The sequence below is a fragment of the Corythoichthys intestinalis genome, chromosome 17 (assembly GCF_030265065.1).
Source record: "Corythoichthys intestinalis isolate RoL2023-P3 chromosome 17, ASM3026506v1, whole genome shotgun sequence".
NCBI lineage: Eukaryota > Metazoa > Chordata > Actinopteri > Syngnathiformes > Syngnathidae > Corythoichthys > Corythoichthys intestinalis.
This window is the reverse complement of record NC_080411.1, coordinates 41050991-41066201: the sequence shown is the minus strand read 5'-3', so window position 1 is coordinate 41066201 and position 15211 is coordinate 41050991. Positions and strand designations below refer to the sequence as shown.

General features: G+C 38.5%; 1 protein-coding gene across 1 annotated transcript in view; it reads right to left on the bottom strand.

The window, feature by feature from the left end:
* The window catches only part of tprn (taperin), a 65980-nt gene that overhangs the window by 33303 nt on the left and 17466 nt on the right, over positions 1-15211 (bottom strand). The gene's annotated exons all lie outside the window — the stretch shown is intronic.

Sequence of the window (15211 nt, the reverse complement as noted above, 5' to 3'; positions counted from 1 at the left end):
CGCTGAGCCAATTCAGAGCAGAACAGAAAATAATTGAGAAGCATTGACCAAAGCACCAGAATAAAAAAATGTTCCATGATGGAAAATAATTGTGGGTTCGCATGACACCTTGACCACCTCTACCATTTGAAGGTGGGTGTTAGGAATTTTCTAAAGGTGCGACTGTAAGTAGATGTTTACCTCTACCCTGAGATTACTGGTAGTCAATCCAGGATGTCTGTCATATCAACTGGATAGATGAGCGCTATGCAGGGAATTCCCTCCAGGCCAACCAATGTCGCATAAATATTGTTCTTAATGAGTACAGGTGCATGCAAATACACAAATGACGACATGCACTCTGGCTCAAATTCCTTGTTAATCGGGTTGAACTGCTACAGTAGAATCTAACACAAAAGCAGGTCTACTTGGCAACTGGCTATTGTGTTGTATTTAGATGATTTTTTTGATCGGCTCGGTGTGCAGTGTCCAAAGACATGATTCAAAATGATGAAAGCAATGGAATTTTGTCTTTATGTCTCAGTTGGTGGCATACAAGGAAAGTATGGATATTTTCAAAAATTAAAATAAAGTAGGGCTGTCAAACGATTAAAATTTTTAATCGAGTTAATTACAGCTTAAAAATTAATTAATCATAATTAATCGCAATTCAAACCATCTATAAAATATGCCATATTTTTCTGTAAATTATTGTTGGAATGGAAAGATAAGACACAAGACGGATATATGCATTCAACATACGGTACATAAGTACTGTATTTGTTTATGAAAACAATAAATCAACAAGATGGCATTAACATTATTAACATTCTCTTAAAGCGATCCATGGATAGAAAGACTTGTAGTTCTTAAAAGATAAATGTTAGTACAAATTATAGAAATTTTATATTAAATCCCCTCTTAATGTTTTTGTTTTATTAAAATTTGTAAAATTTTCAATCAAAAAATAAACTAATAGCTCGTCATTGTTGATGTCAATAATTACAACATGCTCACTCATGGTACTAACGCATAAAATCAGTTGGACCCAAGCGCCAGCAGAGGGCGCCAAACACCAAAAAACAAGTAACAAGCGGACATTACACTGTACTGTCATTTTAATCTGTTTGAGGGGGGCATGAGCCTTAATTGCGTCAAATATTTTAACGTGATTAATTAAAAAGATATATTTACCGCCCGTTAACACGATAATTTTGACAGCCCTAAAATAAAGTTACCAATCTTCTGACCAAGGAAGTAGGTTTGCATAGGGAGGATTGGGATATAACACTACCAACTTTTCTGGATGCTCAAATTTTCCCCACAAAATTTTAAGCAACATTTTTTGCATTATGTAATGACTGCCGTTCTATAGGTAATATATATTGTCTTCCCATATGTTGTAATTGACCTTACTATTATTAAGTGATTTTCATTCCCGTCCCCAGAAAAAAAGTGTACAGGCAGGTTATGCTGTTATATTGTCCCTAGCAATTTTGAGACCAAACCTCCGCCCTTGCCCCGACATATGCATGCAGCACCTACAGTAAATCGAATCCAACATACCTTGCTTTTGCTGGCACATAAAGGTGTATGGCAGATTAGAAGAGATGGGCCCATCAATGTGATTAGAGCTAATCTCCTGCCTGGTAGATTATATAAGACTAGCAAAGCATGTACACCAGTTGACGAATTTAAATGCAGCTGCATCAATGCCTGAGGTGAACAATAGTAAAGCATGCATGTACTCATACACAACACATGCAGCAGTATCAGTGTAAGACTTGACTGTAAAACCAGGGGCGCTGAAACCTGTACACTAATGTGGTGCTTAACAATAGATAATAGGGGTGAGAATCTTTGGCTGCCTCCCGATAAAATTTGCGATACTAAGCTCACGATAATGAGATGTTCATACATTTCTCAATAAATATGGGGTTTGATCAGATAGGAGCACATTTTGTTTCACTAAGCAGTCACTATATTAGGTTCCACAACACTGATTTCAGAGTGTGGTGGCTCACTCAGGCATTACATGTCAGATGTTCGCAGATCTGACACCCAGCGAAGGCAGCGAGCATCTGTGTTTACACTGTCAAGTCTCGAGGTAGTGTGAGCTGATGCTCTAGTAGTATTCTCTGAGGGGAAATGTGTGAGTGTTTGTCTAGATTAGATCTCTTTTCCTGGATAAAAATATGAGAAAATGTGGTGGGGCATTGGAATGCTTTCTCTTTGGCAAATGGATTTATGGAGTAAAAGGTACTCTCCAAAATCTGCTAAAAACCATTAAAGCCTGGTTTGTGGTGTGGAGTCCACTCTCCAAGAAAACACCACACTCCCACCAAGTATGCGTCATATACTAGTACATTGGTAAACCTTCGTGTAATATAAATTTTACAAGATCTTATTTGTGTAGTTTCTATATTTAAACTTTTATATCTTAACTATATAGCTACAGTATAAGCATTTAACAATACAGCTAAATTAATAAATATAGCTCACTTATGCACTATTTGCATACAGCTAAATTAATAAATATAGCTCACTTATGCACTATTTGCCAGAAGTCGTATAATAATAAGAATTTTTCCTTTACACCCTTTATTTTGAAAAATCACGTCAGTTGTCTTGCAAACTTGTGCCTGACTACGTTGGCGCGGAGTAGCACACCAGGAGAAAAATCCACAGAAAGGTGGTCTCACGCGATCTGTTGCTACAAATACTTAGATAAATACAAATGTATCTGTATCCCTACTGTATTTACAAGTTACCGTAATTTTCGGACTATAGGGCGCACCTGACTATAAGCCGAGACCCACCAAATTTGAAACGAAAATGGCATTTGTTAATAGATAAGCTGCACTGGAATGTAAGCTGCAGCTGTCCTTACTGTATCATGGGATATTTACACCAAAAGATATTAACTGGTAACACTTTATTTGACAGTGGCATCATAAGACTGTCATAAGACCCAATGATTCACTGCATCAAGAAGCTTCATTTAGCCATCACTGCTCCCTTGGGGCAGAAAGTCAACCTCTGCTGCCATCTGATGTCAACACTGTTGTCGTCCAACATGCCTCCGAGCATGCATTGCAGCACTACAGTTGTAAATTATAATCAAAATTCATGTTCTGTGCTCATTATTTCTTCAGTTACCGTTCCAGTAGTTTCATTAATGGCTAGTTATGGTATATGGTAACACTATTTGACAGTGGCGCCATAACATTGTCAAAAGAGCATCGTAGCTAAGATATGACACTGCCGTGAGCATAAATGAATGTTTATGACAGATGTAATTTTGTGTCATCCGGCAAATTATCTCACTTTTGAAGGAATGCAAAAGATCCGAGCTGGACATGAATGGAGTTAGTGACATAATTTGCCGGATGACACAAAATTACATCAGTCATAAGTATTCATTCATGCCCATGATAGTGTCATGTCATAATTACGAGATCTTATGGCAGTCTTCTGATGCTGCTGTCAAATAAAGGCTAAAAAAATTATAATTTGGTGACTTGACTATAAGCCGCCACCCGCCAAATTTTTGACAAGAAAACGGAAAATGTTCATAGATAAACCGCACCGGACTATAAGCCGCAGTTGTCCTCACTTTACTATGAGATATTTACGCCAAAAGTTATTAACTGGTAACATTTTATTTGACAGCAGCGTCATAAGACCGTCATCATTATTACATGACACTGTCATGAGCATGAATGAATGCTTCTGAGAGATGTCATTTAGTGTCACCTGGCAAATTATCTCACCTTTGAATGGATGTAAAAGATCCGAGCTGGATATAAATGGAGTTGGTGACAAAATATGCCAGATGACACGTAATGGCATGTGTCATAAGCATTCGTGAATTACCATGACAGTGCCATGTCATAATTATGACGGTCTTATGACAGTCTTATGACCCCGCTGTCAAATAAAGTGTTACATATTAGCCCACATATTGCCCATTGAACTGCTGTTTCGAATATTGAAGCTGAATGATCGCGAATTACAGATTCTCTGATTTGTAACTATAATGTCCCACCAAAAGACTGATACATTCTATAGTATTTCGAGGGCTAGGACCCCATCTTGGCACAAGACCAGATTCGCCACACACCAAGCAGCATTAAGTTGGGGCTAGCAAGACCCTGAACAAACAACATGTTAATGAACATACATTACAAGCATGCTCTTGGCATTTCAGTATTAGGCGAGACGTTACGTCAAATTGCGACTCATGACAATTTTTTTTTCATTGCGACATCGACACTGACGTAACAGTGGGTGTGAGTCAGACGAGAGTGTGCGCCTTTATCCGGGAAAGCTAATGGCTTGAATGTCCACAGCCTGCGTTGTCGTGGCGACAGGCGCCATGGTTATGTGACAAGGGGAAATGAGAGAGTAGAAGAGGAGGCAGACCCTCAGGAGGAAGATAAACAGCAGAATAGTCGATGCCAATCATCATCAAAACAATGTTTAAAAACATCCACGCATCAGATGAAATTAAACAAATGCAGAAATGCCATTTGCGAAATGTTCAAAGGGCTAAAAAGATGAAATTCAAGGAGATATGCAATTGCAGTTGTTTTACACTAAAAATAGATAAGATAAATTTTGCTATCATATATTCTAAAAGGTGTTCATCAAAGTCACATATGTTGATTCAGTTCTGTATAACTCAAGATTTGGCATTCTAATTATCAATATACCGGTAGTAATTGATTTAGCGTACAGTATGCATGCGTTCAATCAGAGATGAAATAAAGGGGTCAGCAGCTTCCCACACTCAACAAGTGGATTTTTTTCCCCCCAAAATCCCTCGCCATGAAAATCAGTGACTTCCGGCAACAGTCTTGAGTTGAGAAAGAGGGCGCTGTGACGCGTACGGAGGAAGGACTCCTCTTCACTATACAGCCGTACTGTTGTATAAGAAGGACTAAGAATTCAGCTGATTTTGCTGATTAGTAAGTTTATTTTTCGCATCACGCCAGCCAAACGGCTGCAGAAAAATCTTGCTGTATGAGGGAGAGGCGTGTGCGCCTTTATGGGGTTTCATTCAACAATGATATTGCCCAAAACAAGCCCTACTACTGTGGGACCATGGGACTTATGAGGAAGTGAGTAAACATCATGTTTTGTATTATGTCAAATACTGGGATCATTTTAATACGGAGGTGGCTTGCATTTTGTGGCTCCTTGTCCACTCCGCCGACGACCGGTGGCTTGTCGCACATCACCCCCGCCGGGCGAGCACTATACTCTGCTTTTGCCCCCTTGGTGTGCCCAATGTTCTGTCAAATTTTCCACCCGATCAGAAATTGCAACTTTTTGTTAAAAATAACTGCGAATACAGCGATTACAAAGTAAACGCTACAAACTTTCTTTAAATAAAGGACTACTTACGTTTGATCATGAATGGGCATGTAAAAAGCTCTCCTCATACACATTAGCAACATTGTCCAGCTGCTTCCCCGGCGAGGAACGAGCTGTAAATTGCTCTCCGCCGGGCGGTTTGCCGATCGTCGAAGACAATCGACAACCCAGTCGTCATGTGAAATGATACGGGCTAGTTATGTGTTATTTTCCGCTTAAAAGACTTTGGAACATCACTCGGTTCGGGTTAGCATGTCGGCTAGCTGTCACGCGTCTTGGTTTGTTTACATTCTCCGAAGCCGGGGAAGGGAAATGACATAAGCCTGATTTAGGTGGCATAAAATATCGTTCAGGAGGTGCGACAGTAAAGGTGAAGTCAACAGTTTTGACCATTATGGGGTAATTTTTCCATGTTGTCTTGAATAAATGCATTTTTATTATTTCATATTCCATTTAGCACAAGACTGTTATTTGTTATGACCATGCCATTTATTTAGCTATTGGGGAAAAATACTTGGATAAAAAGAATATCCTGTAAAAATATTGGAGTAGAGAGACTGAAAAAATGACATTTTGTTGCTCTCTTCGTCCTGTTTTCCTCGTTCTGAATAATTCCCCCTCTATGGGCTAACTGGTCCTTCTCAAGCCATTTATTTAGCAATTGGGGAAAAATACTTGGATAAAAAGAATATCCTGTAAAAATATTGGAGTAGAGAGACTGAAACAATGACATTTTGCGGCTCTCTTTGTCATGTTTTCCTCGTTGTGAATAATTCCCCCTCAATGGGCTGCATAGTAAATCAAATGAAATCGTGACTCCGCTGACGTCATCCACCTGTTGGGGACGCTGGAACCCTATAATGGTAGGCTTGGCTAACCAGCAGATTAAAAGTCTAATTTCTCGTCATCTGCGCTTTGCTAAATTGTTGTATATAATCGAATCGTCTCAAAATATGGTCTAATTCACATAATAATCCTATTTAAGACTTTTTTTCTCCTGTCGTACGCACTTAAAGTACCAAACGCCAGCTGCAATGGTGACCAAGAAAAACCGTTTGGTCGCACTGCTTAGCAGGACGGAGGGTGAAAGGCCGTAAGAGCATGAAGCAACAAAAAAAAAAAATCCAAATCTGTATAATATATAGTGACAAAATTTGCCAGATGACATCTGTCATAGGCATTCATTAATGCCCATGAGATTGTCATGTCATAATTGTGACGGTCTTATAACAGTCTTATGATGCTGTCAAATAAAGTGTTACCTATTAACTCAAATAAATCAAGAAATAAGCCGCACTGGATTTTAAGCCGCAGGTTTTAAAATGAGGGATAAAAGTAGTGGAATATAGTCCGAAAATTACAGTAATAAAGCTAACTGAGTTGTCATTTTGAGCTCAGTAGTGATTGATAAATAAAACACCAAGTAGCACTGGTGCCTAATGTGCTCCAATACAGCAGGTATCATACATTTATTTTGAACACAACAAAAAACTCAAAATCTTATCAGGACTTACAATTTAGAGTTATACTAAAGTAGAACTTAAAACTAGCTTAACACAAATGGAAATTCAATTCAAACACGTGGAGAAACTTTTAAGAGATGTGTGTTATCAAGTGTAATGACATTTAGGTAAGAAATCAATTTTTTTTAAGTAAAAGCAGTGAATTTGGTTATACTTTTTTCTTTAGTCATATCTAAGATGCAACTGTTGGCGGTTTTCAACAATGCATATCTAAATCAAAGACATTGTCTAAAAATGGTTCATTATCTTGTAAAATGTTTTGTTTTCTAATGTATATTTATAATTGCTCTTCAAATAAATACACATTTTTTTTATTAGATTACTCGATTAATCAATGGAATTTTCAGTAGAATACTCGATTAGTAAATATTCGATAGCTGCAGCTCTAATTCATATGCGTGTACACATTCAAACACACACCCTGAATTAAACATGCCTGTAACAGAAGGGCTTTGCTATTGAATTCTAATCACACTGACATTGCAGTTTTACATGTGTCCGAGTACTCAAAAATACTTGTGCTAATAGTACATACGTATTCCTATTTCACCAGATTTATAATGGCTTAGGTATGGATTGTGGTAAATCCGAAAGCAGTGACAGAATCTATAAGAAGAAAGGCCACCCAGTATTAGCCAGAAGCCAGCATGTTTCCAACAACGAGTGGATATTTCTCATTTGTCTGCAGCAAATAAACCCGATGCCCCGCAAGCTATCGTAAAAAGTTCTCAAACTCGAAGTCATCATAGTTGTCCCCATTTATAAACAATCACAGTAAATATGTGCATATCATATGTAACGGACATATTGTACGTATTGGTGACTACTTACTGAATCTGAACAAGATTACAAATTTATTCAATATCGGTCTCAAACTAGACGATATTGATATTATTGAAATATTTAACAAGCCCCGAAACGAGTATACTACCATCTAATAAATAAAAATATATACAGTGGTACCTCTACATACGAATTTGTTTTGTTCCAGGACCTGTTGTAAGTCGAAATGGTCTTATGTAGCAAAACAAATACAGTGCTGGCCAAAAGTATTGGCACCCCTGCAATTCTGTCAGGTAATGCTCAATTTCTCCCAAAAAATGATTGTAATTACAAATGCTTTAAAAGTAATATCTTCATGTATTTTAATTGCAATGAAAAAACACAAGAGAATAGGAAAAAAAAAATCAAATCATTATCATTTTACACAAAACTTCAAAAATGGGCCAGACAAAAGTATTGGCACCCTTTGAAAAATCATGTGATGCTTCTCCAATTTGTGTAATTAACAGCGCCTGTTACTTACCTGTGGCACATAGCAGGTAGTGGCAATAACTTAATCACACGTACAGCCAGTTAAAAAGGATTAAATTTGACTCAACCTCTGTCCTATGTCCTTGTGCGTACCACATTGAGCATGGAGAAAAGAAAGAAGACCAAAGAACTGTCTGAGGACTTGAGAAGAAAAATTGCGAGGAAGCATGGGCAACCTCAAGGCTACAAGTCCATCTCCAAAGACCTGAATGTTCCTGTGTCTACCGCAGTGTTGTTAATAACGGCGTTACAATATAACGGCGTTACTAACGGTGTTATTTTTTTCCGTAGTGGGTAATCTAATTAATTACTTTTCTCATCTTGGCAACGCCGTTACCGTTACTGAGGACGGAAAGGCATGCATTACTATGCGTTACTATATTGGTAGAAAAGTCTGAGGGAGACGGACTCACCGAGACGACAGAGCAGAGCAGGAGTAGGGAGGAGGCAAGAAAGTCATGACGCCGAGCAAACGCGATGCTAGGTAGCTCCAATAATACATGTTGTAGCCGATAGCCTACAAACTACGCCAGCATGTAATGGTAGATATGGTAGACAATTACTTTTTGGGAGAAGTAATTTGTATCTATAATTAATTACTTTTTTCCAGTAAGATTAACAACACTGGTCTACCGTGCGCAGTGCCATCAATAAGTGTAAAACCCATGGCACTGTGGCTAGACGGAAAAGAAAAATTGACGAGAGATTTCAACAAAAGTTTGTGCGGATGGTGGATAAAGAACCTCGACTAACATCCAAACAAGTTCAAGCTGTCCTGCAGTTCGAGGGTACAACAGTGTCAACCAGTACTATCCGTCGGCGTCTGAATGAAATAGGACTCTATGGTAGGATACCCAAGAAGACCCCACTTCAAACCCAGAGACATAAAAAAGACAGACTGGAGTTTGCCAAAACTATGGTAACCTGAGAAAGCCAAAAACGTTTTGGAAGAATGTTCTCTGGTCAGATGAGACAAGAGTTTTGGGGGAAAAGGCTCAACATAAAATTTAGAGGAAAAAACTAAAGAGGCCTTCAAAGAAAAGAACACGGTTTCCACAGTTAAACATGGCGGAGGTTCCCTGATGTATTGAGGTCGCTTTGCTCTGCCTCTGGCACTGGACTGCTTGAAAGTGTGCATGGCATTATGAAGTCTGAAGACTACCAACAAATTTTGCAGCATAATGTAGGGCCCAGTGTGAGAAAGCTAGGTCTTCCTCAGAGGTCATGGGTCTTCCAGCAGGACAATGACCAAAAACAAATTTCAAAAAGCATTAGAAAGTGGTTTGAGAGAAAGCACTGGAGACTTCTAAAGTGGCCTGCAATGAGTCCAGACCTAAATCCCATAGAACACCTATGGAGAGATCTGAAAATAGCACCCTTCACATCTCAGACCTGGAGCAGTTGGCCAAAGAAGAATGGTCTTAAATTCCAGCTTGTAAGAAACTTATTGATGAATTCCGGAAGCGGTTGTTCGCTGTTATTTTGTCTAAAGGTTGTGCTACCAAGTATTAGGCTGAGGGTGCCAATACTTTTGTCTGGCCCATTTTTGGACTTTTGTGTGGAATGATAATGATTTTTTTTCATTCTCTTTTGTGTTTTTTTTTTTCATTTCAAGCAAAATAAATGAAGATATTACTACCAAAGCATTTACCAAAGCAGTCATTTTCTGGGAAAAATTTAGCATTATCTGATAGAATTGCAGGGGTGCCAATACATTTGGCCAGCATTGTATGTCGAGGTGTTCATAAGTCGAAGTATTATTGTATATTAATTTTTGTAACATAGCAAAACATGCAGGCTATATGCAATTCTGATTGAATTCATTTAAAAATGGAACTCTGCTTTGGGATATTAAATAGGCTTTACTCAATATAATTTATTTTGCTCATATATTTAAGGTCAATTCTGAATGTCCAACTTCAATTAAAGCCAAACGTTTTCAACAACGCATTAAACACATGTATAATTTTATCGCAGTCTTCGCGATGCACATTTTGCAAAGGCCGTTAGAGCGATTAGTGCTACAGCAATTATTCGATTAATTTAAGTAATTTGATTAGAAACAAAGCTTCGAATAAAATATGGCTGCTTCGAGTATTTGTTTTGAGTGGCATTGTTATGGTTTGTTTTGAAACTGTTTGCATTTACTTTTATTGATTTAGTTGCCCTCTAGTGGCAACAGTGAATATGACAGAACTTATTTAACATGGCTGAATCCAGCTGCTCCCTGTTAAGACCAACATAAGGTAAGTTTTTGAGTTAATGTTTTTTAATGCATTTGCAATTTTGTTTATAGATATATTTAGCCGTGCTTTTTGTGGGAATGTGTTTGAAGGATTTGTTAAGAGCATTATATAAAAAAAAAAAAAAATTAGCATTCTATAGCATTTAAGCTAGCGGACTTTTGCTATGCAAGTTAGCCAATTGTTCTCTTGTTGTACTTAGATCTTCATTCAATTTATGTTTTTACTGGCTAAGGCTAAGCTCAAGTATTTTTATTTCTTTTTAAATGAAAGTACAATTCTGCATAGTTTGAAGAACCACTCCGGGGTTTTATTTTGTATTCGCATTTATTGCTCTTTTGAAAGTGCAATCTTAGCAAGCCTTTGTTTCACATCTCCTAAAATTGATTCTGAAACGCATTAAACGTTCCTGATCCGATTACTCGATTATAAAAACTAACTAGTTGATAGATTAATCAACTATTAAAATAATCGATAGCTGCAGCCCTAACTGCGATGTTGACAAAACTTTCTGTACACCACATTTTTGCAAAAGAATTCTGTATATCTAATACAAACACCTTTCATTATCAATACCACAATACAATAGTGCCAAATTTCTCCCATTGAAGGTTATTTTATGAAAATAGGGGAGCTAGGTGCAATGTTTCAGGAAATGTAAGGGAGGAGAGATGGGGAATGTCTGCTGGGTGGTGAATAATTAAACACAATGGACTTTCACACCTGTAGACCTGCCGCACAACATAAGTACACCAGCGTGCCCTTTTGTCAGCCTTCCTGTGTTACATGGGGGTTTTAAACAATTAAGATTATGTCTATTTTTAACTGGGTGTAGACATGGCATTTAAGTTCAACTTAAAATACGCAGAGACGAACAATGGCTTGTGCAAACACAGCCAAGACCAGAGACAACTCACTAACAGCAATGTTAGCCAATGTGAGGATTGAGTCACTGGCATATTCAGTAGTTGGCGTACAACGCCCATTTTTGGACTAACATCATAAGCTGCATGATTTACAGGTAATGGTTTATGACTACAAGACGGTGCACACACATGCAATTATCAAATCAGGATGTCGTCTCTGTATTAGCATGCCAATAAAATCTGCCAGAGAAAGTGCTGATCCATGACACGTAACTTCCATTATTAGATTCGAAGGTTATCTTAAGGCCTGTGATATGTGACATGTACCTGGGTTCGAACATAAAGGAGTCAAGCCCACTTGACATCCCATCCAGTGATTTACATTCATTATGGGATTGTCAGAATGAGTCTGGATGTACATGGGATGACTAAACTCTTACATTCCGCTGCATGTTCCAGTGGCATGCAAAAGCAGGGGTACCCTAAGTATGCCCAAAATTCTTCATACTAGTTTTTGTGGGGGGCTTTACAGCGGTATATAATAAGGGACTAGAGCTGAAACGATTACTCAAATAATTCGAGTAACTCAATTTTAAAAATTGATCGAGGAATTTTCTCCGCCACGAGGGATCGTTTAATTTTGCCAGCTCTAAACATGACGTTTTGCCCAGATGACTTCTTATTTGATTAAAACCATGCATGAATATAGACGTTACGACGAAGACGCTGACGAAAGCAAAGAGTAAGACAGTGCTTGCATACCACCACAGCACGTCTTCAATGCTGCAGCTCCACCAAAAGCACCCCATTTACTCGGAGAGTGGAGGAGCGATACTTGGTATGAGGTAAAATTAAGTTAGCGTAGCACTAATAAATAAGATTAACGTTACTGTAGCTTGCTAGGGAGGGCTAGGTTTCTATTAATTAGGACTTCTGTCGATGCGTGGCTAACGTGTCTTTCATAAAGGCTTTATTTAATCTGTAAAAAAACAGCGCTGTAGAGTGATGAGAATGTAAAATAAAAACATAATAAAGCCAACTGTCAATTTTAGCTCAATAGTCATTGATAGATAAAACACCAAGTAGCACTGGTAGCTAATGTGCTCCAATACAGCAGGTATCATACATTTATTTTGAACACTGCAAAAACTCAAAATCCTATCAGGATACGATTTAGACTAACTTAAAACTTAACTAGAATTTTAAAATGGTTTGACACAGATGAAAATTCAATCGCGTACCGCACGAATGCTATTTTTAGACTGTGACGTTGCCATCGTAACGCGAAAGTGGGTCAATATAACACACGCTCTCGCATACAATCCATGTTTTTTCTCTGGTAATCTTTCAAAAAAGAACATGACGATTGAACACTGCTGCTATGGAACTTATAGAAACAACTCAAGACATTACGACATATGAAGCATGTTTTCTTCATACCTTTCCCGAAACCAAAAACTCGGAGGAAAAAATGTGAAGATTGGATCAACTTGCATGAACGTCCAGGGATGTCCAAAAAAACAGTTTAACGCCAGCAAGGTGAAGCCATTCACATTTCATATGCATTAAACATTTTGTTGGGGGCCATGGTCCTAGAGAGGACCAAGAGGTAAGCCATGTTGATATTTTTACTTATTTCGTAGCGTGGCGTTTTGCTGTGCTGCTTCTGTCCTACAATGAATGACCTGCATTTATTGATAAGAATTTTCGATGGGAAAAGCTCTTTGTTTACATTTGGCGGCCGCTAATTTTCTTACCGACTAGCCTCATAGTACGTAAAATAAATTGTACCTGCTTGGTTTTTTGCTTTTAACCAAGAATCGAGACTGTTTTACGTCCATATCTATAAAGAATTCAGGGATTTAAGCATTTATTCACAAGAATTCTCTACGGAAAAAGCTCTTTGTCTGTGCTTCCACTCGGTCAGTTATGACGGTGATAGGCCCCCTATGAATCAGTCCCGCGCCCAGTGTCCCATCAATATATTATGAAGTCTATGAGTGAAATGTCTTGTTTTCTCATGTATATTTATAATTTTAAAAAAAATTTTTTATCCGATTAATTGATGAAATTTTCAGTAGAATACTTGATTACTAAACTATTTGATAGCTGCATCTCTATAAGGGACAGTGGCTTTTCAACTTCACTGGCCCCACTAATAAAAACCACTGGCCCAAGTCAATACGTCAGTTGTTGGATCCCAACTATCATGAAAAAGAATAATTTGCTTGGATAACATGAATAACATTTTTAGGTAGATTTAATGAAAAGTGCAGTAAAACGGTGCAAAAACATAAATGTAATGCAAATAATCCTCTTCCAGTTCTACAGTATAATCTCATTCATAATCACTCCAGTATAGCCAACATTTTTTCTAGAGAGCTCCAGGGGGAGGCGGGCCCACGGGAACTTTTCCTGTCTTCCCCTAACCGCCCTCTGGAAGTCTACCCTGGCTCAATTGTCGTGGCAACGACTTAGAAGTCAAAGAGATGGCAATTATGGCTAACGATTTTCAAGCTAGACCGTCGTTATGACGATAATATTTTCTCCGTAGTCACGCAGATGAATTATCACATTATGGTCATACGATAGGTTTCATACTCGTTAACTTTTCCCTAACTTACTTTTGCATATGTGGCCATTGATCTGCACACCTCACAGTAAGCCTCGTTTTTTGTGACATCGTAGACGAACCAATTCCAGCGGTCTCGCCATTGGGACTGAAACTTTCTCTCCCTTGTCTTTTCATATTGGATTTCACTTACCCCTCAACTCCTCTGGTGACTTTCTCTTTCTTGAGTGGTCTTTTTCCCCCTAGTGCTAGGCCAGGTGCCGGGGGTTTCAGAAACAGGTCGTCTTGTGGTATAACGTTAGTTGGGTATTGAGATACTGACAATCAATCAGCAGCAGTAATCAGGTTGCGCGCGTTCACGCGGGAGCGAGTGAACGAGGTGTGTTTATGCCCGACAGAGAGCAACGGCCGCAACATAGACTGTAAGGTTTTCTTTGATCAGGATAGCGTAACGTTGTCAAAACACTGAACCACTGGGAAAAAGATTTTTTTTTTTTTTAATTGACGGATTATTTTTACTGGCCCCAGCGGTTGGAGCATTCTGGTGGCTCTGAAGGTTTAAAAAAGTACGTCGTGGCCAGCGGCCCATTTATATTGTCAAACTCTGCCTTTACCCAATAGCTACAGTGGGGCAAATAAGTATTTAGTCTACCACTAATTGTGCAAGTTCTCCCACTTGAAAATATTAGAGAGGCCTGTAATTGTCAACAAGGGTAAACCTCAACCATGAGAGACAGAATGCGAAAAAAAAAAAACCAGAAAATCACATTGTTTGATTTTTAAAGAATTTATTTGCAAATCATGGTGGAAAATAAGTATTTGATCAATACCAAAAGTTCATCTCAATACTTTGTTATGTACCCTTTGTTGGGAATAACGGAGGCCAAACATTTTCTGTAACTCTTCACAAGCTTTTCACACACTGTTGCTGGTATTTTTGCCCATTCCTCCATGCAGATCCCCTCCAGGCCACTCCAGGACCTTGAAATGGTTCTTACGAAGCCGCTCCTTTGTTGCCCTGGCTGTGTGTTTGGGATCATTGTCATGCTGAAAGACCCAGCCACATCTCATCTTCAATGCCCTTGCTGATGGAGATTTTCACTCAAAATCTCTCGATACATGGCCCCATTCATTCTTTCCTTTACACAGATCAGTATTTATGGTCCCTTTGCAGAAAAACAGCCCCAAAGCATGATGTTTCTACGCCCATGCTTCACAGTGGGTATGGTGTTCTTCGGATGCAATTCAGTATTCTTTCTCCTCCAAGCACGAGAACCTGCGTTTCTACCAAAAAGTTCTATTTTGGTTTCATCTGACCTAACACATTCTCCTAGT